The 26692-nt window shown below is 40.3% G+C and overlaps 1 protein-coding gene across 4 annotated transcripts in view; it reads right to left on the reverse strand.

Moving 5' to 3' along the window:
- Nucleotides 1–26002, reverse strand: part of znf148 (zinc finger protein 148) — a 67221-nt gene extending 41219 nt beyond the window's left edge. Inside the window, exons 1-3 of one of the 4 annotated variants that reach the window (XM_087989175.1) lie at nucleotides 25906–26002; nucleotides 6685–6752; nucleotides 5524–5594 (exon numbers count right to left, since the gene is read on the reverse strand). The gene's annotated coding sequence lies outside the window, so the exon portion shown is untranslated. Of the gene's footprint in view, nucleotides 1–5523; nucleotides 5629–6684; nucleotides 6753–18215; nucleotides 18287–25905 lie in introns of those variants that run through there. The other 3 variants (XM_043693961.2, XM_087989174.1, XM_043693962.2) reach the window with 3 other exon arrangements.
- Nucleotides 26003–26692: the final 690 nt, after the last annotated feature.

The following is a 26692-nucleotide window of genomic DNA, read 5'->3' on the forward strand; positions in this document are numbered from 1 at the left end:
GTCCAAAAATTAACATTTATGAAGAACACAATTTTAATGAATAACCTGCTTGGTAAATTTCATTCTGTAAGTTTTTTAAATTATAGATGAAATTACAGCATACAGCTACAAGTAACTGTAATACTAAAGCAAGTTTCACACATCTGACAATGGCACTCAGAGTCATAGAAACAGACCCTTCGGTCCAACCTGTCCATGCTGATCAGATATCCCAACCCAATCTAGTCCCACCTGCCAGCACCTGGCCCATATCCCTCCAAACCCTTCCTATTCATATACCCATCCAAATGCCTCTTAAATGTTGCAATTGTACCAGCCTCCACCACACCCTCTGGCAGCTCATTCCGTACACGTACCACCTTCTGTGTGAAAAAGTTGCCCCTTAGGTCCCTATTATATCTTTCCCCTCTCCCCATAAACCTATGCCCTTGAGTTCTGGACTCCCCGACCCCAGGGAAAAGACTTTGCCTATTTATCCTATTCATGCACCTCATAATTTTGTAAACCTCTATAAAGGTCACCCTCAGCCTCTGACGCTCCAGGGAAAACAACCTCAGCCTGTTCAGCCTCTCCCTGTAGCTCAGATCCTCCAACCCTGGCAACAGCTTGTAAATCTTTTTTGAACCCTTTAAAATTTCACAGCATCTTTCTGATAGGAAGGAGACAAGAATTGCACGCAATATTCCAACAGTGGCCTAACCAATGTCCTGTACAGCCGCAACATGACCTCCCAACTCCTGTACTCAATACTCTGACCAATAAAGGAACGCCTTCTTCACTATCCTATCTACCTGTGACTCCACTTTCAAGGAGCTATGAACCTGTACTCCAAGGTCTCTTTGTTCAGCAACACTCCCTAGGACCTTACCATTAAGTGTACAAGTCCTGCTAAGATTTGCTTTCCCAAAATGCAGCACCTTGCATTTATCTGAATTAAACTCCATCTGCCACTTCTCAGCCCTTGGCCCATCTGGTCCAGATCCTGTTGTAATCTGAGGTAACCCTCTTCACTGTCCACTACACCTCCAATTTTGGTGTCATCTGCAAACTTACTAACTGTATCTCTTATGCTCGCATCCAAATCATTTATGTAAATGAGAAAAAGGTAGAGGGCCCAGCACCAATCATTGTGGTACTCCACTTGTCACAGGTCTCCAGTCTGAAAAACAACCCTCCACCACCACCCTCTGTCTTCTACCTTTGAACCAGTTCTGTATCCAAATGGCTAGTTCTCCCTGTATTCCATGAGTTCTAAGCTTGCTAATCAGTCTCCCATGGGGAACCTTATCGAACGCCTTACTGAAGTCCATATAGATCACATCTACTGCTCTGCCCTCATCAATCTTCTTTGTTACTTCTTCAAAAAAACTCAATCAAGTTTGTGAGACATGATTTCCCACACACAAAGCCATGTTGACTATCCCGAATCAGTCCTTGCCTTTCCAAATACATGTACATCCTGTCCCTCAGGATTCTCTCCAACAACTTGCCCACCACCGAGGTCAGGCTCACCGGTCTATAGTTCCCTGGCTTGTCTATACCGCCCTTCTTAAACAGTGGCATCACATTTGCCAACCTCCAGTCTTCCGGCACCTCACCTGTGACTATCGATGATACAAATATCTCAGCAAGAGGCCCAGCAATCACTTCTCTGGCTTCCCACAGAGTTCTCGGGTACACCTGATCAGGTCCTGGGGATTTATCCACCTTTAACCGTTTCAAGACATCCAGCACTTCCTCCTCTGTAATCTGGACATTTTGCAAGATGTCACCATCTATTTCCCTACAGTCTATATCTTCCATATCCTTTTCCACAGTAAATACTGATGCAAAATATTCATTTAGTATCTCCCCCATTTTCTGTAGCTCCACACAAAGGCCACCTTGCTGATCTCTGAGGAGCCCTATTCTCTCCCTAGTTACCCTTTTGTCCTTAATATATTTGTAAAAACCCTTTGGATTCTCCTTAATTCTATTTGCCAAAGCTATCTCATGTCCCCGTTTTGCCCTCCGGATTTCCCTCTTAAGTATACTCCTACTTTCTTTATACTATTCTAAGGATTCACTCGATCTAGCCTGTCTATACCTGACATATGCTTCCTTCTTTCTATTAACCAAACCCTCAATTTCTTTAGTCATCCAGCATTCCCTATACCTACCAGCCTTCCCTTTCACCCTAACAGGAATATACTTTCTCTGGATTTTCGTTATCTCAATTCTGAAGGCTTCCCATTTTCCATCCATCCCTTTCCCTGCGAACATCTGCCTCCAATCAGCTTTCGAAAGTTCTTGCCTAATACCATCAAAATTGGCCTTTCTCCAATTTAGGACTTCAACTTTTAGATCTGGTCTATCCTTTTCCATCACTATTTAAAAACTAATAGAATTATTGTCGCTGGCCCCAAAGTGCTTCCGCATTGACACCTCAGTCACCTGCCCTGCCTTATTTCCCAAGAGTAGGTCAAGTTTTGCACCTTCTCTAGTAGGTACATCCACATACTGAATCAGAAAATTGTCTTGTACACACTTAAGAAATTCCTCTCCATCTAAACCCTTAACACTATGGCAGTCCCAGTCAAAGTTTGGAATATTAAAATCCCCTACCATAACTACCCTATTATTCTTACAGATAGCTGAGATCTCCTTACAAGTTTGTTTCTCAATTTTTCTCTGACTATTGGGGGGTCTATAATACAATCCCAATAAGGTGATCATCCCTTTCTTATTTCTCAGTTCCACCCAAATAACTTCCCTGGATGTATTTCCGGGAATATCCTCCCTCAGCACAGCTGTAATACTATCCCTTATCAAAAATGCCACTCCCTCTCCTCTTTTGTCTCCCTATCTATCCTTCCTGTAGCATTTGTATCCTGGAACATTCAGCTGCCAGTCCTGCCCATCCCTGAGCCATGTTTCCATAATTGCTATGATATCCCAGTCCCATGTTCCTAATCATGCCCTGAGTTCATCTGCCTTCCCTGTTAGGCCCCTTGCATTCAAATAAATGCAGTTTAATTTATTAGTCCTACCTTGTCCCTGCCTGCCCTGACTGTTTGACTCACTTCTGTTCTCAGCTGTGCCCATCTCAGATCGAGCTCTTTCCCCATTATCTCCCTGGGTCCCACCCCCACCCCCCCCACCTTATTAGTTTAAATCCTACTAAGCAGTTCTAGCAAATTTCCCTGCCAATATATTAGTCCCCTTCCAATTTAGGTGCAATCCGTACTTCCTGTACAAGTCACTTCTACCCCAAAAGAGATTCCAATGATCCAAAAATGTGAATCCTTCTCCCATACACCAGCTCCTCAGCCATGCATTCATCTGCTCTATCCTCCTATTTCTGCCCTCACTTGCTCGTAGCACTGGGAGTAATCCAGATATTACTACCCTTGAGGACCTCCTTTTTAAATTTCTGCCCAACTCTCTGTAATCTCCCTTCAGAGTCTCAACCTTTTCCCTTCCAAGGTCGTTGGTTCCAATGTGGACAATGACCTCCTGCTGGCCCCTCTCCCCGTGAGAACATTCTGCACCCTATTTGAGGCATCCTTGATCCTGGCACCAGGGAAACAACACACCATTCTGCTTTTTTTCTGCTGGCCACAGAAACGTCTGTCTGTACCTCTGACTACAGAATCCCCTAACACAATTGATCGCTTGGAAGCCGACGTACCCCTCATTGCATTAGAACCAGTCTCAATACCAGAAACCTGGCTGTTTGTGCTACGTTCCCCTGAGAATCCATCACCCCCTATATTTTCCAAAACAGCGTACCTGTTTGAAATGGGTTTATCCACAAAAGACTCCAGCCCTAGGTGCCGACCTCTCTTACCCTTCCTGGAGTTAACCCATCTATGTGACTGTATCTGAGACTTCCCCCCTTTCCTATAACTGCCATTCACCATATGCTGTTGCTGTTGCAAATTCCTCATCGCTTCTATCTGTCTCTCCAGCTGATCCACTCGATCTGATAAGATTCGAATCCAACAGCGTTTATGGCAGATATAATCCGCAGTAACCCCTAAACTCGCTTTAAACTCCCACATCTGATAAGAAGTACATATCACTGCAGAGGCCATTTTTGCTCCTTCACAATCTACAGACCCAGAAAATAACACCGTCTTATTTCGCTACAAACACTGCCCCAGGTTAAATTAATAGCAATGGTTTATATTTTAAGTTTAATCAAGAGACTTATCTCCAAAAACATATAATCAAGAAAGAATCCACTATACTCACTACTGCAGCCTTTCTCTTGGGACAGATTTAAAACAACAATCAACTTATCGGATTCTGTGCTGTAAACTTTGCCCAACAGTTCCTCCAAGATTAGTTGTGAATTTCACTGTTTGTTGAATTTTCCCAGATGCACTCCAATGTCCAGCGATACACGAATTCAAACAGCAAAGGCGGTAACTGTACAAGTTCTCTCTCTCTCTCCTGCACTGTCCTCACCATGTGCTTCCTTTGTCTGCTCTTCTCCCTTTTAAACTGCTGTTGTTTTGACTTTTGTTTTCCAAATTTCCAAAACAATGAAACAGCATATAAAAGAGTAATTGCTGCTCCTGGAATTTGAGGAAATCACCTCCAACACCTAAAATACCTCAAAAAAAGCAGCTCTTACAGCCAGAAATTCTTCCCGTCCTCCATCTTGGATTACCCAGAATTTGTAGCAAGGCAGAGAAAACTAATTTGAATGCTAGAAGACTCAGCAATTTCCCACTGCTCAATACAGCTCCAAAAAATAAAACTGTTAACTCTGTATTTGATCTTTTATAAACAGAATACAAGTTTCGGTTCTCAGGTGTTCAAAATTCCACTGGCCTTCTGCACAACATCGTTGAACTGTTGCACATTACGGACAGGTAGATGCAAAAGTTTGGACAGAAGTATGGGTTATGTGCTCAGAATTATTGTAAAGCAGCAATCAGTATGTATCTCAATCACAGCTGCTGAGTTCAGAACCCAGAATTTCTTTAGAAAGAGCCTGTACCATGGATGTAAGTTTGCTCGCTGAGCTACAAATTTTCTCAAAACTCACTAGCCTGTACTATCTCCAGCTTGTCATCCATGGAATCCAATAAAGAGTCCAAGCAAACACAGAGAATGATGGAGAAACTCAATAAGTCTGGCAGCATCTGTGGACAGAAAAACAGAGTTAACGTTTTGAGTCTGGTATGATGCTGCTTCAGACCAAAGGCTTTTCCTGTAAGAGAGCCCCAAACAAGCAATGGATCCTGAACAGGGAACTTGGAGCATAAGAACAAAACAAAAATTCTTTAGTTCCAAAACATAATTTTCCTCCTTCTCTCATGTCAAGTTCTTATTCAACTATCAACCATCATAGTTAATACCATAAGTTATTGATAACAATTTTAACAGAAGCACACAAAAACAACCAAAAATGTTTAAAGTATTCAAATCCGGATAACTACTAAAAACAAACAAGTATTTAGGTAGTCAGGAATTCCAAGTATCATATGTATAGCTACATTAATTGAACACAATGTTGCAATATTTTCTCACCTTTTTGCAAACCAAGTTAACACATTCTGAGATGTGTTACGTTACTGTGGGTTCCTAAAGCATCATCAGTTCTGTAAACCACAGCCCAAATGATCAATGAGTGCACTGCAGCCAGTGAAGAAAAACATTATTTGAAAACTTACACAATTTTCACAATGGTATTAACACAGAAATCAAAAAAGCCAAAGTTCCTTTTACCTGTAAAAACTCAAATATGATACTTCAAAAATATTTGTTTTTAGCAAATTGTGTGCTCTATGCAAAATATCAGTGCTGATGTCTAAAACATGTTTTTTTCTCTTTGATGACCTCACATTAGCATCCTTCCAATATAGAACTGATTTTTTTAAAAATGATTGCTGTAAGACCTCAGTGTAAAGGTGACAGTAACTTAATGTCAGATTCCTGTCAAATTGCAAAGCCTAATAGTCTGAGAACACGAGGGAAGCACCCGTGCCCGTGGCTTGGGATATAAACAAAAAGGCTAAAAATGCTCAGCACATCAGGTAGCATTACACTGTTTAGACTTGATACCTTACTGTGTAGTCCCAGTGTGGTGCCATGTTGAACTTAAAGTTCACCATTTTCTCACCCTTGGCCATCTGCAACTCCAATTCCTTCCCATCACTAAGTCTTCCTCCTACTCTTTATGTCTAGCCACTTCGCCCTTGAACCAAGGCTTTAACTTCAAACTTGGCCTGTGCACTCACCCTGGCTATCTTGCCTAAAATCAGTTTCTCCCTGCACTTTCGTCTTCTCATCGAGCAGCTCTCTCAACCATCCTATTCCTTGATCAATTCGAATACGACACTAAAGATGATTTTCCAATACCAAGCCTGGAAAACTTGCATTTGTTTTAAAGCATTTATATGCTTCATAATGCAACAGCCAGCTGACATTCATCCCCTAAACTTATATCTGAAGAACAGCTATCAGGTCAAAGTGCCTAAGTATGTCAGGAGGAGGTTGCATGTAGGGGGAAGAGGGCCAGTGGAGAATGGTGTCTAGGGGTAAAGGTAACTACTGCTTATTGAGTTTTAACATTTGAAAACATTCACATATGTATTGTAAAATAATTTGTAATTCATAACTTAAATAAAAAAGCATTCTTTCAATTCGCTAATTCATAGAAAATATTTAACAAAACAAAATCTTGCATACCATTGTGATGTAATGTGAACTTTCTTCCATTGTGCCTCAGAACGATAATCAATCGAGTCTGTTAAGTCCTATCGGCATAACAGAGTAATCAGAAATTAGTCACTTGTGCCATTTCACGGTTTTCGAAAAGAATCTAAGAAACATTTGAATAATTTTATTTACACCAAATGGATGCTCCACAAGCTGTTAAAAATACTGGACATACTCAGCAGGTCAGGCAGCATCTGTGGAGAGGACTACTACATGTTCTCTTTTTCTTTTCACAGATGTTGCCTAATCTGCTGGGTATTTTCAACATTTCACGTTTTTATTGATGAAAGGTAAAATTTCTTTAGAAAGAGCCTGTACCATGGATGTAAGTTTGCTCGCTGAGCTACAAATCTTCTCAAAACTCACTAGCCTGTACTATCTTAGATTAGTTTGCATTAGATGGCAATTGTGCAACGTCATTACACATTAGTTGGCAATCATCTTCATTCCTCACTATTTGCACATTGTTCTGGCGTCTTTACATCTGAAATAATTACATGAAGGAATAAATGGCCATATTCCTTGGTTTTTCACATTGCTTAATTCATTGCTAAATTGTGACGTAGTGGCCAGGGATATACATGCTAGGTGGATGAGCTATGGGAAATGCAGGCGTAGGGTGGGGAGGGTCAGCACAGAGTCAATGGGTAGAATTACCTCTTTATGAACTGTAGGGATTCTATGATTCTAATTATTAAGTAATACAATATTTTAAACTGGTGAAATTTGAATTCAAAGAGAAGCTGCTTTAATGGACCATGTAACCACTATCAATTGATGTAAAACAAGAATCTAGTTCACTAATATCCTTAGCCAATGATGCCAACATTCCATGATTGAATAAAAAGGATTCATTAAGCAATTAAAAGCTCATATTCCAAAATGAAGCATACAAATTGCCGCTGTCAGGTCATCTTTCTGCCTTCGAAATTAATTATATCAATATTGGATCAATTGGAAATTTGTATGAAGGAGGATACTTTATTTGTAGTTCTTAAAATGCTACCTCCTGGTGGAAAATCTAAAGTGAGGGAAGCTGTTTGTGAGGCAAAAGGAGGATAAGTCAGGAAGTGATGAGCATGTCTGACAAACTTAAATAGTGAAGGGGTATGCTACGTTAGACTGGTAAACATGCTGATGTTGCTCTGAATGAGGAGATACTGTAAACACTTCCCTCTGACAAACATGGATTCCAACTGTTGTATCTCCTCAACTATACTTGGACAGGAAGTCTGTGCTATTGATGTCATCAATGTGTGCCTGGAACCGGAGTTCAACACTCACTGCACCCACAGGCATATAAGTGGTGCCACTGGTGGTTATACTTCTAAGGAGCACTTGCTCCATACATGTAATTTCCACTCTAGTTGCCAGTGCTCGGTGCTCTAGCCTTCACTCCACTCACCAGCCCGCTTGGGGAACAGTGATGGAGCAGGGCAGCGAGCTGAAGGTAGGGAGCAAGGAGTTGGAAACTGGGATGGACAAGTGGGGCTGTGAATATTGCAACCCCAAAATTTAAACGGTATTGATTCAAAACAACTGAAAATACCTCCTTATATCAGTCATATTCTCTGATACATGAAGCTACCTACTTTGTCGCTGGCAGTGAAGTCAAAGGTACACAACTACATGGACAATTAGTGTGGTCTCTCTTCCCAACACTTCCTCACTCTGCAGCCTGTTTTATCCAACAGCTTCCAGGTGCGAAGCTGAGTGACAGAGATGGAGGTCTGGCTCTGGCTACAAAGGGCTTCCCCATTCTGCAGTTTGTGGTTTGCCTTCTGGACAGCCCAGAACTTGGGAATTGCCATGAAGCATAGAAGATCAAGGTCCAGCATGGCAACAAAATTGGAAAACATTTCCTACAGAAAAGTCAGAATGGGGTAGAAACGTCTCATCGCTTTTAGAGTTAATGAAATCCGTACTGGATGGCAGGCCATTAAATAGTGCAGACAAGAAATGAGATTAACACAAATATTTAGCAATGAACAGGTGAAAATTAGTTTGACAAATAAGGTTGCTGCAGGTTACCACCAGGAGATTTAGTGTTAAGTTTGAAACCCAAGACAGTCTTATTTTCCCCCTCACAATAAAGAAAGCAGTTATGACAAAAACATGAGATCCATCCACAAATATTATCGTAAACATTCATCCTGCACTGAGAGCTAACAAGATAAAAACTAAAATACTCACCTGAAATTTAACCTTACATTTATAAAATTCAGTAAAAGGTATTTGTGGGCAATTGCAAGGTTGCAGGTGTATCTCAAGGCTGCTTAGGGGATTTACATTTACAGGGCTGAATTTACAAATGAAAGTGTGCAAGGTCACATTAGTAAAACAATTTTGATCATTACTGAACACAACTGCTTAGACAAGTTATTGTACCTCGCAGATCGACTTAAGTCATGATAGATTACTTAATAAGGGGCTTTCAAACAAAAATGAGGTTTTAACTATTAATACAGTTATAGTGACTATCCAGAAAGTTTGTGGACACTTGGTCAAATGTAAAACTCAAGATATAAACTCACACTGTCATGGAATCTATTCCAGTATTGAAGTTATTACTTCCAAGAAATTCTTCTTGATTCCAAAAGCAGCCAAATGAAATATTTGGGATATCAATCCAGCATCAACTGTACATTCCACAATGCCACTGAAACACCCATCTTAACACAGTAGGCATTGCTTACCTCTCACTTAATTACAAATTCAAGCAACCGAAGTCCCATTTACATATGTCAAGCAAGCATCCCTGTGCAAAACCAAAGAATGCTACACTATCACAATTTCAGGTCAATGTGAAAGATGCTTTGGTCATAAAATATAGATACCAAACACCACAATGTCCTCCTGTCTGAGCCAGCATTTCCTGTTCAGTGATAACTATTCCAATACATAGTTACTATTTTTCACTCCATTATTGTTTGAGGGACATAAAAGACACAGAACAGCCTGCAGTGGAAATGTCAATACACCTTACCATATTTTCACCATCCAAAAAAGTTATTATATTAATGCAAGTGTTTTCTCCTCACTCCACAAAATGGACAGTGCTATATTCAGGATAAAGAGAAAGGAGTGAAACTGTTTGAGCATTAAAGCGAAGACACATAGTGAGGATGTGGATTGACGTTCCATGTGTTGGAGACCCTTTGTCAGAGCAGAGCACTGAATGAAGACAAACGCAGATTCACTCACTCTCTCTCAGAGATTAGTGTTTTCATTATGCCTTACTTGTATTTCATGTTTAATATGTCAAATCTGTGGATTTTTTTTTCTATGTTTTTATTGTATATGGAACTTTGTGATCTTTTCATCCCTCCTTATTCTGTTATGCCTGCATCATTTTACTGATAATCCATTTTAATGACAGTGATCTTTTGTCTAGTTATACAGTTTACATAAACATGTTAAGCCTTTCTCTTCAACAATTAATTACGTTGGCATGCCTCCTCCCTCCTCTTTTCCCCTCATTGACTAAAATACCATTTTCTCTCAGCCTTCACTTGAAAGGCTGCACATCCAATTATCAGACCTTCCCCCTCCACTTAAGGAATGCTGATAAACCCATAAATCTCTGACATTTTCTAGTTTTTGTTCTTGCCTACCATTACAAATTACAAAACAAAGTAGTTAAGCCCAAATTATTAACATAAAATGTTTCAAAACAGATTCTATTAAAAGCTCATTATTTTGGAGTTAAAATTAGAGACGGCTAGTGTCATATTCTCAATATTGCTACCAAGTGCCATGAGTTAACATTCCAAAGTCAGGTTGGAAAGATTTTACTAATTTGTCATGATACTAGATATCAATTGCCTCAGAAAATCATTTTTTTCTCAACCATTAGAAAGTTTTCCATTTTTATTTCCCAATCTCAGGTTGTTAAGATGCTTTGCAACTAGCTTTGAACTACAGTTCTTTATAAATATCCCAGCGATGGAAGCATAGCAATACTTCAACAAAAAGTAAGAAGAGTAAGACACAAATATAAAAGTGACATGAATACAATAATCATCATTATGGTCCAGTTATGATGTACAAGTAATCCATTCACACATTTTAAAGAGGTATTATTATGATTTTATTTTAGAAGTATCAAGTTAATAATGGAGACAGCACTTTAGATGCACGGGGACCCTTTTTATACAGTGCTCAAATGGAATACCAAACATCATTAAACAGACCATAGAAATCTCATAGAAATCCCACCATTCTGGTTATCAGTATTACTCATCAGCCAGAGTTTACTGCACTTGTATTTCATTTAGTTGTGTTGTTTTTAATCAGAACATCTTTATTACCAATTCGACTAGCTCACAAAAGGATGGGACAATCTGTAGGGTAGATAAATATATTGCAACTGGTAACTTAAAAGCATCATGACCTGCTTAGGCAATAATTAATAACTGGTTGTTTCTTCTCCCTTGGCAAAAGCACAATGAACCTATTCCTGTCCTCATTTGACACTTACTCTGCAATTGAGTTTAACAAATAATAACAGGCAGCCAATGTTTCTTCTAAGGTAAGCATAACGTAAGAGGGATCCTACAGACTGCTTAGAAGATAATGTGCATTGAGGTGAACAGGTTGTGCACAAAAATCAAAATTTTGAAGAAACGCTGGTGAAAGTTTTGATATTTGTCAGCCTTTATCCAAGGGTAAGTATGGACTTCATCAGTGCCGAGATTGGTTCTGGATGTAGGTTTGTTCGCTGAGCTGGAAGGATCATTTCGTCACCCTACTAGGTAACATCTTCAGTGGACCTCTGGGCGAAGCACTGCTGATAATTCCTGCTTTCTATATATATGTTTGGGTTTGTTTGGGTTGGTGATGTCATTTTCTGCGGTGATGTCGTTTCATTTCCTGTTCTTTTTCTTAGGGGCTGGTAGATGGGGGTCTAACTCAATGTGTTTGTTAATGGAGTTCCGGTTGGAATGCCATGCTTCTCGGAATTCTCGTGTGTGTCTCTGTTTGGCTTGTCTTAGGATGGATGTGTTGGCCCAGTCAAAGTGGTGTCCTTCCTTATTTGTATGTAAGGATATTAGTGAGAGAGGGTCATGTCGTTTTGTGGCTAGTTGATGTTCATGTATCCTGGTAGCTAGTTTTCTGTCCAGTGTAGAGTTTGTTACAGTTCTTGCAAGGTATTTTGTAAATGACATTAGTTTTTGCTTGTTGTCTGTATAGGGTCTTTCAAGTTCATTAGCTGCTGTTTAAGCGTATTGATAGGTTTGTGGGCTACCACGATGCCACAGGGTCTGAGTAGTCTGGCAGTCATTTCCAAGATGTCTTTGATGTAGGGGAATGGCTAGGGTTTCTGGATGTGTTTTGTCTGCTTGTTTGGATTTGTTGTTGAGAAATCAGCGGACTGTGTTCATTGGGTACACATTCTTTTTGAATACACCGCATAGGTGATTTTCCTCTGCTCTGCGTAGTTCCTCTGTGCTGCAGTGTGTGTTGCCTCGTTGAAATAATGTTCTGCTGCAGCTTCGTTTGTGGGTGTTGGGATGATTGCTTCTGTAGTTCGATATTTTGTACGTACATGTTGTTTGGGTCCGCTACATGAATGACACCTTTGTCATCACTAAATGAAGCAAATTAGAGGAAACTTCATGACCATCAATAATACCCTTACTGGCATAAAATTCACTAAAGAGGAGGAAAACAACAACAAACTGCCATTCCTAGATGTCATAGTAGAGCGACAGCCAATGGGGAACTTCAAACCAGCATCTACAGGAAAACACCATAGGAAATGATGTCACAATAGGAAATGATATCACCAACCCAAAGAAACCCAAACATATAAATAGAAAGCAGGAATTATCAGCAGTGCTTCTCCCAGAGGCCCGCTGAAGATGTTACATGTAGGGTGACAAAACGTCTGGAAATGAACCTTCCAGCGCATCGAGTAAACTTATATCCAGAACCTCAACCTGAGCTACAAATCTTCTCAAAACTCGCTCAGAGATTGGTTATTGTGAACCATCCCAAGATCTTGCTGATTCGCATCACACTGGGGAATTACCCACTAAGATACCAGGAAAGCTTTATGATCAGAGACAGAGTTGGGGAAAAGGAAGGGTCGTGCCTTCTGCTCATTATTCCAGGTAAATTACCAAAAAAAAAGCCTTGAATTCATTTAAATTCATTCAGTGAGCGAGTAATTTGGTGATTGTTGTGTTGGCTTTCATTTTAATTCCTTTGTTTTTTTAACAAATGCCAAAATACAAAAGTCCATAGTTATATCTTTGCCAGCAATTTGAAATCCAGTGCAGACAGAAGAATGCAATAACAACATCTTAGGGATTACTAATTACAAGAAACTGAACTGGATTACCAATATAAATACTGTGGTTACAGGAGCAGGTGAGAGGCTAGGAATCCTGTAGCAAATAACTCACTCCTGACTTTCCAGTGAAAGCGCAACCCTCCACAGCCACCCTTTTGGGGCAACATGGTGGCTCAGTGGTTAGCACTGCTACCTCACAGCGCAAGAAGCCCGGGTTCGATTCCTGCCTTGGGCAACTATCTGTATGGTGTTTGCACATACTCCCTGTGTCTGGGTGGGTTTCTTCCGGATGCTCCGGTTTCTTCCCACAGTCCAAAGATTAGTAGGTCAGGTGAATTGGCCATGCTGTATTGTCCATACTGTCCAGGGATGAGTAGGTTAGGTGCATCATTCAGGGGAAATATAGAGTAATAGAATAGGGGAATGGGTGGGATACCCTTCGGAGGGTCAATGTGGACTTGCTGGGTCAAATGGCCTGTTTCCACACTGTAGGGATTCGACCCAAGAAAGTGATAGCAGAAGTAGGCCATTCAGCCCCTCAAGACATCCATGCCATCCTATGAGATCATGGCTGATCTGCTACAGGTCTCAACTCTGCTTTTGTATCAACTGTTCATTACCTTCAACACCTTCATATTTCAAAAAGCCATCCACATTTTTAAATACTTCCACAGACCCAGCCTTCACAGAAGAATTTGAGACCCTCTGGGAGAAGAAATTCACATCTCAGCTTTAAATAAATGCCCCATATTCTGCAACTATGTCTGCTAATTCAAGGTTCCCCACGAGTGGGAACATCTTCTAAACAGCCATTCTGTCAAAAACCCTCAGAATCCTGCGTGTTTCAATATGATCAGCCCTCATTCTTCTAAACTCTAATGAATAAAGAGTTCCTGTTTAGCCATTCTTTAGTCAAGTCCTTCATCGTAGGAATAAGCTTTGTGAATATCTTTTGAACTGTCTACAATACCAATACAGTCAGTTCTTCTATAACTGTTCTTGTGATGGGTGTGTTTTTATGCAACCCCGTTATAGAAAAAAATGTGCTTTAGAAACAATGCTTAAAGTGTTGGTGCCATAATCACATTACAGCCAACACACATTTTAAAAAGTTTGCACTGTTGAAACAGTGCCCCACAATTTGTCAATCGCATTACAGTAAATTTGCGTTGATGAAACCCAAGTTATAACAGAATGACCTGGTCTATTCTAAAATCAGATGCCCCCTCACCAACACCCTGTGCAGCTGTAACAAGGCTTCATTATTTTTAAACTCCAATTCCCTCACAATAAAAAGCTAAAATTGCACTTTAATTACTTGATACGCCTGTACGCTAACATTTTGTGTTTCATGCGCAAGAACACCTAGATCCCAATGTGCTGCACCTTTTTGGAGTCTCTCTCCATTGAAATAATAGTCTGCCTTTAGATTCTTCCTACCAAAGTTCATGACCTCGCAATTTCCTACATTAAACTCTATCATGTTTTTGCCAACTCACTCAACCTATCTATATCCACTGTAGAAATCTTATATGTCTTCATCACAACATGCCTTCCCACCTAATTTGCTATTACCAGAATAAGAGGATACATTACACATACTGTCATGCTCCAAGTCATTAACGTAGGTGATAAAAAGGACAGACTCTTGTGGCACTCCAGTAGTTCCGTCTTTTCAATCTGAAAAAGACTCATAATCCTGACTCGGTGTGTTAACCAATTCCCAATCCATATTAATACATTATCCCTGTCTTGTGAAATAACCTTTTGTAAGATACCTTTTCAAATGCGTACTGGAATTCCAAATACATTACATCCATCAGTTCTCCTCTGCTTGTTATATCCACAAAGAACTCTACCAAATTTATCGAACATGACTTTCCCTTCACTAAACCATACTGACTCCGTTGAATTGCGCTGTTTTGTTAAATGTCCTGCTAACTTTTCCATAACAATGGGCTTCAGCATTTTGCCAGCGACAGAAGTTAGGCTAACTGGCCTAGTTTCCTGATTTCTGACTCCCTCCCTTCTTGAACAGGGCTGTTACACTATTGCACTTCCGATTCTCTGGAATCCTCAAAGAGTTCTGGAATTTTTCAACCAATGTCTCCACTAGCAGTCATATACTTTGTCCTTCGTGATTAAGTACTCCCCACTTGCCTGAATGAGTGTTCCAAAAATACTCAAGAAGCTTGACACCTTCCAGGACAAAGCAGCCCATTTGATTGATCATCCACAAAAATTCATTTCCTCCTCCACCAATATACAGTAGCAGCAGTATGTACCAACTACAGGATGAACTGCAGGAAGCAGAAGGTATAATAATCAGTACTTTCTTTTCCAACACTAATACAAGGAACGAAACTGAATGAACCACTTCTTTTGCAATTTATGTTCTGGTTACTTGATAACAGGAAGACTTTTTTTTGCTTATTTTTGATAAGCACATCACTTAACTACAAAATCTCCATAACTCGAAATAAAACCACTACATTTGTCACTATGTGCTTTAAAATCATAGCAATATTATCGTATGTATTCACTTTCCATTCACACAACATTTTCAGATCAATTCTTAACTGCAAAAGAACCAGCTCTTCCTCAATTTATTCAAACATAAATTGAATTGGGCGGCATGGTGGCTCAGTGGTTAGCACTTCTACCTCACAGCGCCAGGGACCTGGGTTTGATTCCAGCCTCAGGCAATTGTCTGTGTGGAGATTGCACATTGTCCCCGTGTCTGCGTGGGTTTCCTCGGGTGCTCCGGTTTCCTCCCACAATCCAAAGATGTACAGGTCAGATGATTTGGCCATGCTAAATTGCCCACAGTGTTAGGTGCATTAATCAGGGGTGAGTGTAGGGTTAGGGAAGTGGGTCTGGGTGGGTTACTCTTCGGAGGGCTGGTGTGGACTTATTGAGCCAAAGGGCCTGTTCCCATACTATAGGGAATCTAATCTAATCATAAGCTTTGCAGTTCTTAGTTTACTTAATTCATATTTAGTAAGCAAACATAACGTCCAAAATTGAGATAAGAGGAAAAAGGTATTTTAGATGAAGAGGTCATGTCTTCCACATGGGCAATTACAAAGGTTCCAAATAATTTTTCGACGTGGAACTATCACTGAGCAAACAGCATTTATGGCAGTCAGCACAAGTGATAAGATCACCCTAACAAAAAGAACCATACAAACTTCAGCATTGCAGACCACCTCTCTTGGGAAAACACGGCAACCACAGGCCCATATGCAAGAAAGAAATTTGGTTCAGCAAAATAAACAGCATCTACACCAAACGTGCAAAATCCAATACGTCAAGAGGAAGTCGGATGGTGGTGCAGTTGGATAACTTTCCCCCCCAAGCACCAACAGCAACATGAACAGCCAATTCTCTGGATATCTATGACAATTTACTCATGAGGGGACCAACTCATATACAGCTTAGACATAGTCAAACAGGAGGAGTCTGCCACAAGTCAGCATCTTGACACTGCATATTTCCATAAGTCCTGCACCATTATGCCCGGAGAACCACAATGTTACAGTCCTGTTAATAAGTACTAATGTGATTACAGGCATTGAAAATACAAGCACAGTACAAAAGCAATGATGTACATTCGTGAACCTCACTGTTTTGGTCTCAGCTGGAGACAGATTGGCAAAACTAGGGTCCATTCCCCTTGGAGGAGGGAAGTTGTGGGTTGTGGTTAAATGTAGGGGTGTTCTAAATCACAAGGATTTGCACAGAGTAGACAGGGAGAAACTGTTCACATTGGTGGCAGGGTTGAGGATCATATGACACTGACATAAGGTTACTGGCACATAAACTACAGGTGAGCTCTAAATACCAGAGGTGAGCTGAGGAAAGGTCTTTCCACAGTGAGTGGCCAGATCCACAAAGCACTGCCTGAGAGCGTGGTGGTAACAGTGGCTTTCAAAAGGGAATTATATAATTGTACAGAAGAAGAGCTTTGCAGACTATGGAGAAAAGGCAGTGATGTTGGGCTAGCTGAGTTGCTCTTACAGAAACCTGGTATGATCATAATGGGCTGACTGGTCTGCTTCTGTGCTGTAACAGTTTGATGATTCTACATGAGGGAGAAGGGCATGAGAAGTGGGGAAAGTCAGTACTTTAGTCATGGGGGGGAATTTTACAAAACTATAAACCAAAAATATATGATAGACATTTCTTAACTGGCTATTTACCAAAACAAAAATCAACAAATGGCCTCTTCAACACTCTTGTTGGCTCTGGTGTTGAAATGTCGCTTAGTCATCTTTCTTCTCCTGGGGCATTTAATGCTTTTTGTCTGGTAGTCAAGCCTCTGTATTTCATGAAACATAACAGGCAATGGTATCCTGCTGATGAAACAACCCACTTAATTTAGTTTATACAATTAAAAATGTTGTTTCCCACTTTGTAACTTTCATTTCATTCCAGCGGTTCATGTTAAGGTCCAGTCTCACTACAACTTCTCCCACATGGCGATGTTGCTCCAGGCGCTCTGGTTTCCTCCCACAGTCCAAAGATATGCAAGTTAGATAGATTGGCCATGCTAAATTGCCCCGTAGTGTTCAGAGATGTGCAGGTTAGGTGGGTTAACTATGGGAAAAACAGGGTTACAGGGATAGGAGGTGTGCTGGGTGGATACTCTTCAGGGGGGGCAGCGCAGGCTCAATGGGCCGAATGGCCTGCTTCTGCACTGTAGGGATTCTATGCTTCTAGTTTATGCAGAGATACAATGGGCAACAGCAGTTTATTCAACAAGCCATCAGAAAGCTTTGCACGACCAGGAAGGAGAGATCACATTGAGAGTGAGACACAGCCCATGTGAGGATATAGTCCAGAGATTTTGGATCAGATGGGAATTCAGTGCAGAGCTGAAGATGTGCGTTTTGCTTGTTTTTTCTGGTTCATTGTTTGTAGATTTATTTTTGAAACGGGATTAATTGGAGCCCAGGATCAAGGACCCAGCACAAAACAAAGTGACATCATCTGAAAGCCGTAAGGACAGTGTTCGGTAACAGCTGCTACTTTGACTATCTATTTAGAGGTTACTTTCAGATTGAAGGTAATTAAGGAAAAACTTACAGGTTACAAACTGAACGACCAGGAGGTTTCTTTTTTTTTAAAAAAATTAAGAACCAAGTAAATACAATGGAGATGCAAATAAAATAGAGATGCAGGGTCAGGTGATGTGCTGTACCTGTATGGTGTGGGAGCTGGTGGACCCCATTGTGGTTCATAGTGACAACATTGGTAGCAAGTGCAGGCTGCTTGAGGAACTCCAGTTCAGAGTTGTTGACCTGGAGTCTGAGAGTTGAACACTGCAACATATTAGGGAGAGGGAAGAGTTACCGAGACACTATGTTTCAAAACATAGTCACACTCCTTAGATTAGCTATCATGAATTATGTCAGGGCCAGGGGTAGGTGGATATGACTACAAGGGAGGCAGGTAGAGGTATACAGGGTGTAGTGTTGAAGGAGCCTCAGCCCTTGAGCTTGTCTAAACGGTTTGAGACTTTTGCTCCCTTCGTGGATGATAGCAGCAGCTTTAGGGAGACTGAGCAAACTGACCAAGCACCATGGTACAGGGAGCCTTTCAATTGGGTGGGGGTAGAAATGCAGTCGTAGTCAGGGATAGTACAGTAAGAGAAATAGACAGTGTTCTCTCTGGCCAGGATTGAGCGCCCTAAAAGCTGTGTTGCCGGCCTGGTGACCGGGTTCAGGATATCTCATCTGGGCTGCAGAGGAATTTGGGCTGGGAGGGAAAAGTTCCAGATTTCGTGGTCCTCGCAAGTACCAACAATATCAGTAGAAAGAGGAAAGAGATTCTGCTGACGGAATATGATCTCTACTAAATTAGAAAGCAGAACCAAAAAGGTAATAATTCCTCTCTGTATTCTTTAGTATGAATGGAATTTTCAAAGTATCTTCCACTTTAAAGAGTGATGCAAAATATCTGTTTAACTCCTCCCACAATTTCCTAATTCCCCACAACACTCTCTCCAGATTCATTTTCTAAGGTGTTCATTTTGACCTCTCTCTTCAACTTGAAAAAGAACCCCTTATCCCCATTTGCTATTTCCTGCCCATGAGCCAATTCACTATCATGCTGACAGACTACCTCCAATACTGTGGGCTCTTATCTTACAACGTAACTTTTTGTGAGATATCTTGTTGAACACCTCTAGAGGTCCTAATATAGTGCATCTACCAGTTCCCCTCTATCTACTCTGATTGAGACTTCCTTAAAAAACAACTCTAATAAATTAGCAAACATAATTTCCCTTTCATGAAGCCACACTGCTTGATTAGATTATGGTTTCCAAATATAAAAGAAGGGGGAAGTCTACCTACAACTGTACAAGGTGCTAGTGAGATCATATCTGGAATACTGATGGATTTAGTCGTCTTATTTAAAGGGAGATTTCATTTCATTGGAGGCAGCTCAGAGAACATTCACTAAGATGACCCTTGGTATGGAGGGACTATCTTATGAGCAAAGGCTAAACAGGTCGGTGCTCTACTCACTGGAGTTCAGAAGAATGATCTCATTGAAACGTATTGGTTTCCAAAGGAGCCTGACAGGGTAAATGCTGAGAGGAAGTTTCACCTCATGGAAGAGTCTATGACCAGACAGAATAGTCTCAGAATAAAGAGGTACCAATTTACGACTGAGAGGAGGTGGATTTTCTTCTCTTAGGGGCTGGAAGTTCTTGGAACTCCATGCCACAGACAGCTGTGTGGGCAGAGTCCTTGTGTATATTTAAGGCCGAGTAAGATAGATTCTTGATCACTAAAGGAAATCAAGTGTTACGAGGAAAGGGCCGGAGTCAATCTGCCACAATCCTACTAAATCACACAGCAGGCTCCCAGGGCTGAATGGCCTACTCCTGTTTCTTATGGTCTTATTACAATCTAACAACTTACTGTCAGAATTACAGCTCAGTACAATTCTCTCAGCCAATGCCCACACTCTTCCCATTTGCATTAAAAGACAACATCAAAACTGCAAACTCCATTGATTTGCTCAAAAGGTTAACTCTGCAACCCAATAATTACTTACCCAAGCTCAGCAGACTTTAATCAGACAAAAGACTGAAAAAGGAACTTTGTCAGTTTGTACAAAATCACAAGTAATTTATCCACCAAGCTACTAAAGAAACAGACAGTCATCAACAACATCTGCTACCAACAACAAGGTAGCTACATCCAATCAGTTTTATTATTTATATTTAAAGGTAAATGTATAGCATGATTCCATATTTGTATATCCAAGTTAAAAGGTTGTAGGTCCAAGACATCCTCTAGACTTGAGAGCATAATTCAAGGATGGCATTCGAGCTTAGTATTGAACAAGTATTATCCTGATGAAGATCACATGTTACCTAAATTCTAACAATAATTTAGAATTATCCTTTGAAACTGCTTAATTTGCTGTAAAGCACTTTTAGACATCCAATCATCACAAAAGGTGTTATTTAGATTAGATTAGTTTTTTTTAGATTAGATTACTTACCCCTTCACCTAACACTACGGGCAATTTAGCATGGCCAATTCACCTAACCTGCACATTTTTGGACTGTGGGAGGAAACCGGAGCAACTGGAGGAAACCCACACAGACACGGGGAGAATGTGCAAACTCCACACAGACAGTTTCCTGAGGCAGGAATTGAACCTGGGTCTCTGGCAATGTGAGGCAGCAGTGCTAACCACTGTGCCACCCTGCCACCTACAAGTCTTCTTCTAACTTCTTTTTGAAGTAAACAATAATTACAAGTGGCTGCATACCTTTTGTGTTCAAAGTAAAGTATGGCAATGCCACCAAATGGATCCAGGCAACTCATGTCAATATCAAGAGCTCACAGAGCAAGTAAAGAAGAAACAATCACACGCTGAGCAATGTTCCCTTCTCTATGCCCCAAGAATGCCCCTGCTATACTATGGTAATTACAGCAACTCCTCAAACCTGTTCAATTAAAACTATTAAAGTAATATGATAATTCAATTCAGAGGACAAAAAGTCCTCCTTTGACATTTTATTTACATTGCTGAATTTGAATTTGGATAATTAATTTAGTTACCGTTCTAGTAGTAACAGTTTCCAGTATCTATTGTTTTTTTTCCACAGAATCATATTATTATGGTGTTTAATGTGTCCATTTAGCCCATTGTGCCTGTCGTAGCTCCATTACAGTGTGTCAATCTCCGGTTTTTCCCCATATCGCTCCAAAACCATTACAATCCAAAATGCCATTCAATCTCCTTTTGAATGCCTCAGTTGAAGCTTACTCTACCACATTACCAGGCAGTATGTTCCATATCCTAACAACTCGCTGTGTGAGAACTCTTTTTTTCTCACATCACACTTGTTTTATTTGCACATCATTTTAATTGTATTCCCTCCACTTCTTGTTTCTTCTACAAGTGGAAATAACTTCTCTGTGTCTACTCTGTTCAGCTCACTCAAGAGTTTGAAAATCTCAATCAGATCTCCTCTCGGCCACCTTCTCACCAGAGAGCACAGTCCCAACCTCTTCAATCTGCCAACAGTTCTGATGAAGAATCATTAGATTTGAAATGTTAACTCTGCCCGCTTCCAAGATCTGCTGAGTTTCACCAGCAATTTCTGTCTTTGTTTTTTTAATCTGTCCTCATATCAGTACCTTCTCACTCTGAAGGTATTCTTACAAATCACCTTTGCACTCTTTCCAATGCCTTCACATCTTTTCAATTCTGTGACACGCACAATGAAGTCTAACAATAATTGTTCAAAATAATTTCCTTCTTTTGCACTCTCTGCCCTTATTAGGAAAGGAGAATTTACATGCTTTATTTTCTGCTCTTTCCATCTGCACAGCCTATTTCAATCATAGGTGCACACATATAGCTACGTCCTGCTGCTCCTGCACTACCTTTAGAATTGTATCCCCTGTTTTGTCACCTGCAAGCTTGGAAATTGTCCCGTGCACACCAAATCCAGATCATTTATATATATCAGGAAAGGTAAAGGTCCTAATGCTTCACTACAAACCTTCCTCCATCCCGAAAAAAAATCCATTGACTATTACTCTCCATTTTCTATCTCTCAGCCAATCTGTATCCATATCCCATCTTTACCATGATCTATAACCTTCCTCACAAATCTATTGTGAGGGACTGTATCAAATGCCTTCTGGCAATCCGTGTGTGTACCACGTCAAAAGCTTTATCCTTGTTAACCCTTTCCTTTAACTCTTCAAAAAATTCCAGCAAGTTAGTTAAACATGATATCCCCTTTAGAAATCCATGCTGTCTCTTTGTAATCAACCCACCTTTTTCCATGTGACTGATTCTATGACAAATAACTGTCCAAACATTTCCCCAGTACAAAGTTAACCAAACAGGTCTATCATTGCTGGAATTATCCTTACAATCTATTTTGAACAAGGCCATAATGTTGGCAATTCTCCTGTCTTCTGGCACAACCCTAGAATCCAGGGAAGACTGAAATACTATGGCCAGTTTTCTATCCTTCTGTTTTTAATTTCTAGTCTCACTTCCTTCAAAATCTTGGATGCAAGTCATTCATTCAGCTTCATCGACTTTAAGGGCCAAGAACTATCCAAGACTTCCTCCTTATTAATTTTTATCCCTTCTAGTGACAGTTTCTTCCTCTATCACCATGGCATGGGCAGCTCTCTCCACTTTTGTAAAGGCAGATGCAAAATATTCATTCAACACCTCAGTTATGCCTCTGCCTCCATCTATCAACCCCCTTTTTAGTCTCTGATGGACACCATTCCTCTCCCAATCACTCTCTAATACTTTATATGCTTAAATGCACATTTAAATGCATGATCTATCAGTAGACTTTTGTGGCATTGTACGATTTATGACAAATTAGGAGCAGTTTTGGGCAGTCGGCACTAGATTCAACTGGCCCAAACTTACCTTTTAGTGGCCCACAGTAAATGAAAATTATAATCTCAGTTGAAAGGCCAGTATTTAAACTAGACATTTTTCCAAAGGCAATTACTTTTAAAACTAAACTAAGACATTACAACATGTATTACTTAACTGTAAATATAGACAGTATAACTAAGAGGTTAGCAGATAGCATACTAACTGTACAAAGAAACAAGAACTGTGTATGCAGTACTGTATTTGGACTTATGCAGTTGCGCAGTTGTCAATTTCAGCAGTGCAGATATTTTATTTATACATTAACTTGGAATTAGATAAGATGTTAAATCTAGGCCCCACATGGCCAGTCAGGTAGCTGTAAAATGATCCATGGCACAATTCAGTAAGAGCAGGAATGTTATTCTGGCTGATAAGCTAACATTTACACCTCAGATAATATCAAAAACAAAACTGCCTTATAAATTATCTCATTACTCCTTGTGGACTGTACTAAAGCACAATCTACTTTTAGCTTTTCCCTACATTAAGGCAGTGACTGTTTCTTAAACCTGTCTTACCCAGGTTGTAAGACTCTATATTAATGCAAAGTATTTAGAGTAAGAATGAGGTTTATTGTCACATGTATGCAATTAAAGTGAGTCTACTTATTTCAATTGTGTGTGAGAACTCAACATTGACCATGCAAATAATTTAATGACAATGAAAATGAATCAAGACTTCTGAAAAATTACACATTCAGGACATTGTCTAGCATTGATTGGCTATGCTAAACTGCCCCGTAGTGTTCAGGGTTGTGCAGGCTAGCTGGATTAGCTATGCTCAATGCAGGGTTATGCAGACAGGGTAGAGAAATGCTCTTTGGAGAACTGGTGCAGATTCAATAGGCTGAATGGTCTCTTTCTACACTTTAGGGATTCTATGATTCTATTACCACTTTTCATAAATATTCACTTATGTAAATAGTCTCTTCGACAGTAATTTGTTACTTCAGTAACAAAGAACAGATAATGTGGAAAATGCTACAAAGCCATTGTCTAATGTTACATTTACATAACCAAAGGCAATGAATGTTACTACATAGGACATTCCTGACCTTCCAACTCTGTGCTGAGCCCTTTTCATACTATTGCCTCTCCTGTGGTTTGGGTATAACCCTTTCAATCGCAATTAGGTGAAAATTCAATCAATCATACAGCACAGAAAGAGGACTTTCAGTCTGTATGCCTACTACACCAGCTCTTTGACAGATCTATTCAATAAATTCTACACATCTGCTCTTGCCCCTTAGACTTTCAGATTTTGCCAACACATAATTACGTCCATTTAAATTACTATTGGAACTTCTTTCATCATTAATTTAGACAGTGCTTTCTAGATTCTCAAATAAAATTCACTGAGCAAAAAAACCTTTTTTTTTCTTCTTTTGCAAATATTATCAAACCTGTCTCTTCTGGAATATTGACTGGGTATCTTCTGGGTAGCTACAAAACCAGTAAAAGGTTTACCACTATCTATTCCATCAAAACTCAATGATTTTGAATACAGTACCTAACAAAACTCCTCCAGTGTACAATCCCAACTTCTCCAATCTTTCAACATTACCGAAGCTACTTAACCTTGGGTACAATTGTAATAGATCACCTCTGAATCTTGTTCAAGGCCTTCACATCTCAGCCCCAATAAAGAAAAGAACACAATACTCGAGAGAAGCCCAAACAGTAACTTCTACAAGTACAATCATTACTTGCTCACTTTTACACTCCATGTCTCTATTAATAAATACAAGTATCCCTTAAATCTTACACAATCCTATAAGCTTTTTAAATGGTCTCATCAAAACCCTACCACCCAAAAAATGCAATTGCAAACCTTGATATTTCTGTTCTTGTATCTTGTGAAAATTGTGCCATTTAGTTGATATTGCATTGCCTGATTCATCATGCATCACTTCACACTCCTCCACAGTAAATTTTAATTGCCTTGTATACGCAATGACACTATCTCTTTAATCCCATGGGATTCAATGTTGCAATTGAGTCTAATAATTTTAACAAGATGATCAGAAAGTTGCTGTTAAAATGAGAACACATTTCTGCTACCTATAGTGTGTTGTATTATTTGAAGAAAACGAAGGACCCCATCTATTTATTCTATGGTCTCCGTGAAAACAAAGATAAGATGGCACTCTCCTAAACAACATTTCACTCTCAACTAAAAGAAACCTACCCATCTATCTGACATATGTGGACAAATTAGCTGTCAGTTGTGCTTTGCAGAGCATTTTGCAGACACATCCGTTTAGGCATTCTGTCGACAACGGAGGTGAGACCAAAACTATGTGGGATGTTTTCAAGTTACGTGTACTGAAACCCCTAAAGTTAACTGTTACGTGTAAATCTTTTATTTTAACAGTTCAACAGGAAGCTAAGGTCGAAGTGAGAACGTTCGTAGCACTGTGCTCCGTTTAATGCGTTTAAATATGTTTTTAAAAAAGCACAGTATGCTCCTCGCTGCCGGGTTGAGTGATCAGCTAATGTTGTGCCTCGTTGCCAGTGGGATCGACGAAGGAAAACTGGGTCCTCCAGCATTCGCTGTTGCTCAGGTTGACGGGGGATCGCGAGCTCGAGCTCTGGGCCATTACAATGCTTATTGTGACATCATAAACAAATGTAGCTGGCTCCTGGAAGACCAATCGCTGCTCTGGAATGTGCAGTAACATTGTGAAGCGCGGGGAGGCCCATTCACAAAACTCCATTCATTTCCCAGGTCCCAAACAATCCAGTCAGAGACCAGCACTGCCCCTTCCAGACATAAATAGAGAAGAGGAAAGCCTCCCAGGTCCCTTTGTGGGAGCTCGGGCCTGTACTACACAAGCAGCGCAGTTGCTTCGCACTCTACCCCGTCGGTTTATTTCCAAGCGCTGTACAAAATCCTCAAAATTCAACTCGGTTGAAAGAATTTAGTCACCGCTCCTCTCCACATACCTTTCCCGGCTGCACTGTTTCCTCCGCTTAACTTTTTTTTCTTCTCCAATTCTCTCTCACACCCTCGTTCTGTTTTCAGATTCTTTCATGATGGCCGCTACCCACAAAGCCCTGAGATGGCAGCTGCGCATGCGTTGCTCTGCTTCCATGTCCCTTCTGAGTAGAGGCTTTTCCTGGGCGCTGTGAGCTCTGGGAAACACTTCCTCCATTACAACATTCTAACAGTGAGATGCAACAGCCTTTTTAGAGAGTATCTTTTGTATACGTTCTGCAATTTGAATGAAATATGTAAGATTTTATAGCGCTGGTCAATATCACAAGGGTTAAAAACAGAAAGTGCAGGAGGAAGTCGACAGGACTGCCAACATTGTGTCGGGAGTTATGTTTGAACTCCAGGTATGACTTCTTCAGAACCAATTCTGCAGCACCTGAAGAGAAAAGCCAAAAACAAGGTGTCTTGTTAAAGCACCAAATAAGACAAAGAATTTGGTTGGCACTGTTGCCTCTCAGCACCAGGGATGAGATTCAGGGTGAGCTTGCCAATTGGATACAGAATTGGCTTAACAGCAGGAGATAGAAAGTGATGGTAGCGGGTTGTTTCTCTGACTGGAGGCCTGCTATCAGTGTGTTCAAAAGGGATGGGTACAGGGTCCACCTTTATTTGTCATTTATATAAATGACTTAGATAAGAATATACAAGACATGCTTAATAAATTTGCAGATGCCACCAAAATTGGTGGTATAGTGGCAGATAGAGTTTAATTTGAAGAATGTGAGTTTTTGCATT

Source organism: Chiloscyllium plagiosum, unplaced genomic scaffold, assembly GCF_037043375.1.
Source record: "Chiloscyllium plagiosum isolate Xiang-an unplaced genomic scaffold, Cpla_swu_hap1 HiC_scaffold_7, whole genome shotgun sequence".
Lineage (NCBI taxonomy): Eukaryota > Metazoa > Chordata > Chondrichthyes > Orectolobiformes > Hemiscylliidae > Chiloscyllium > Chiloscyllium plagiosum.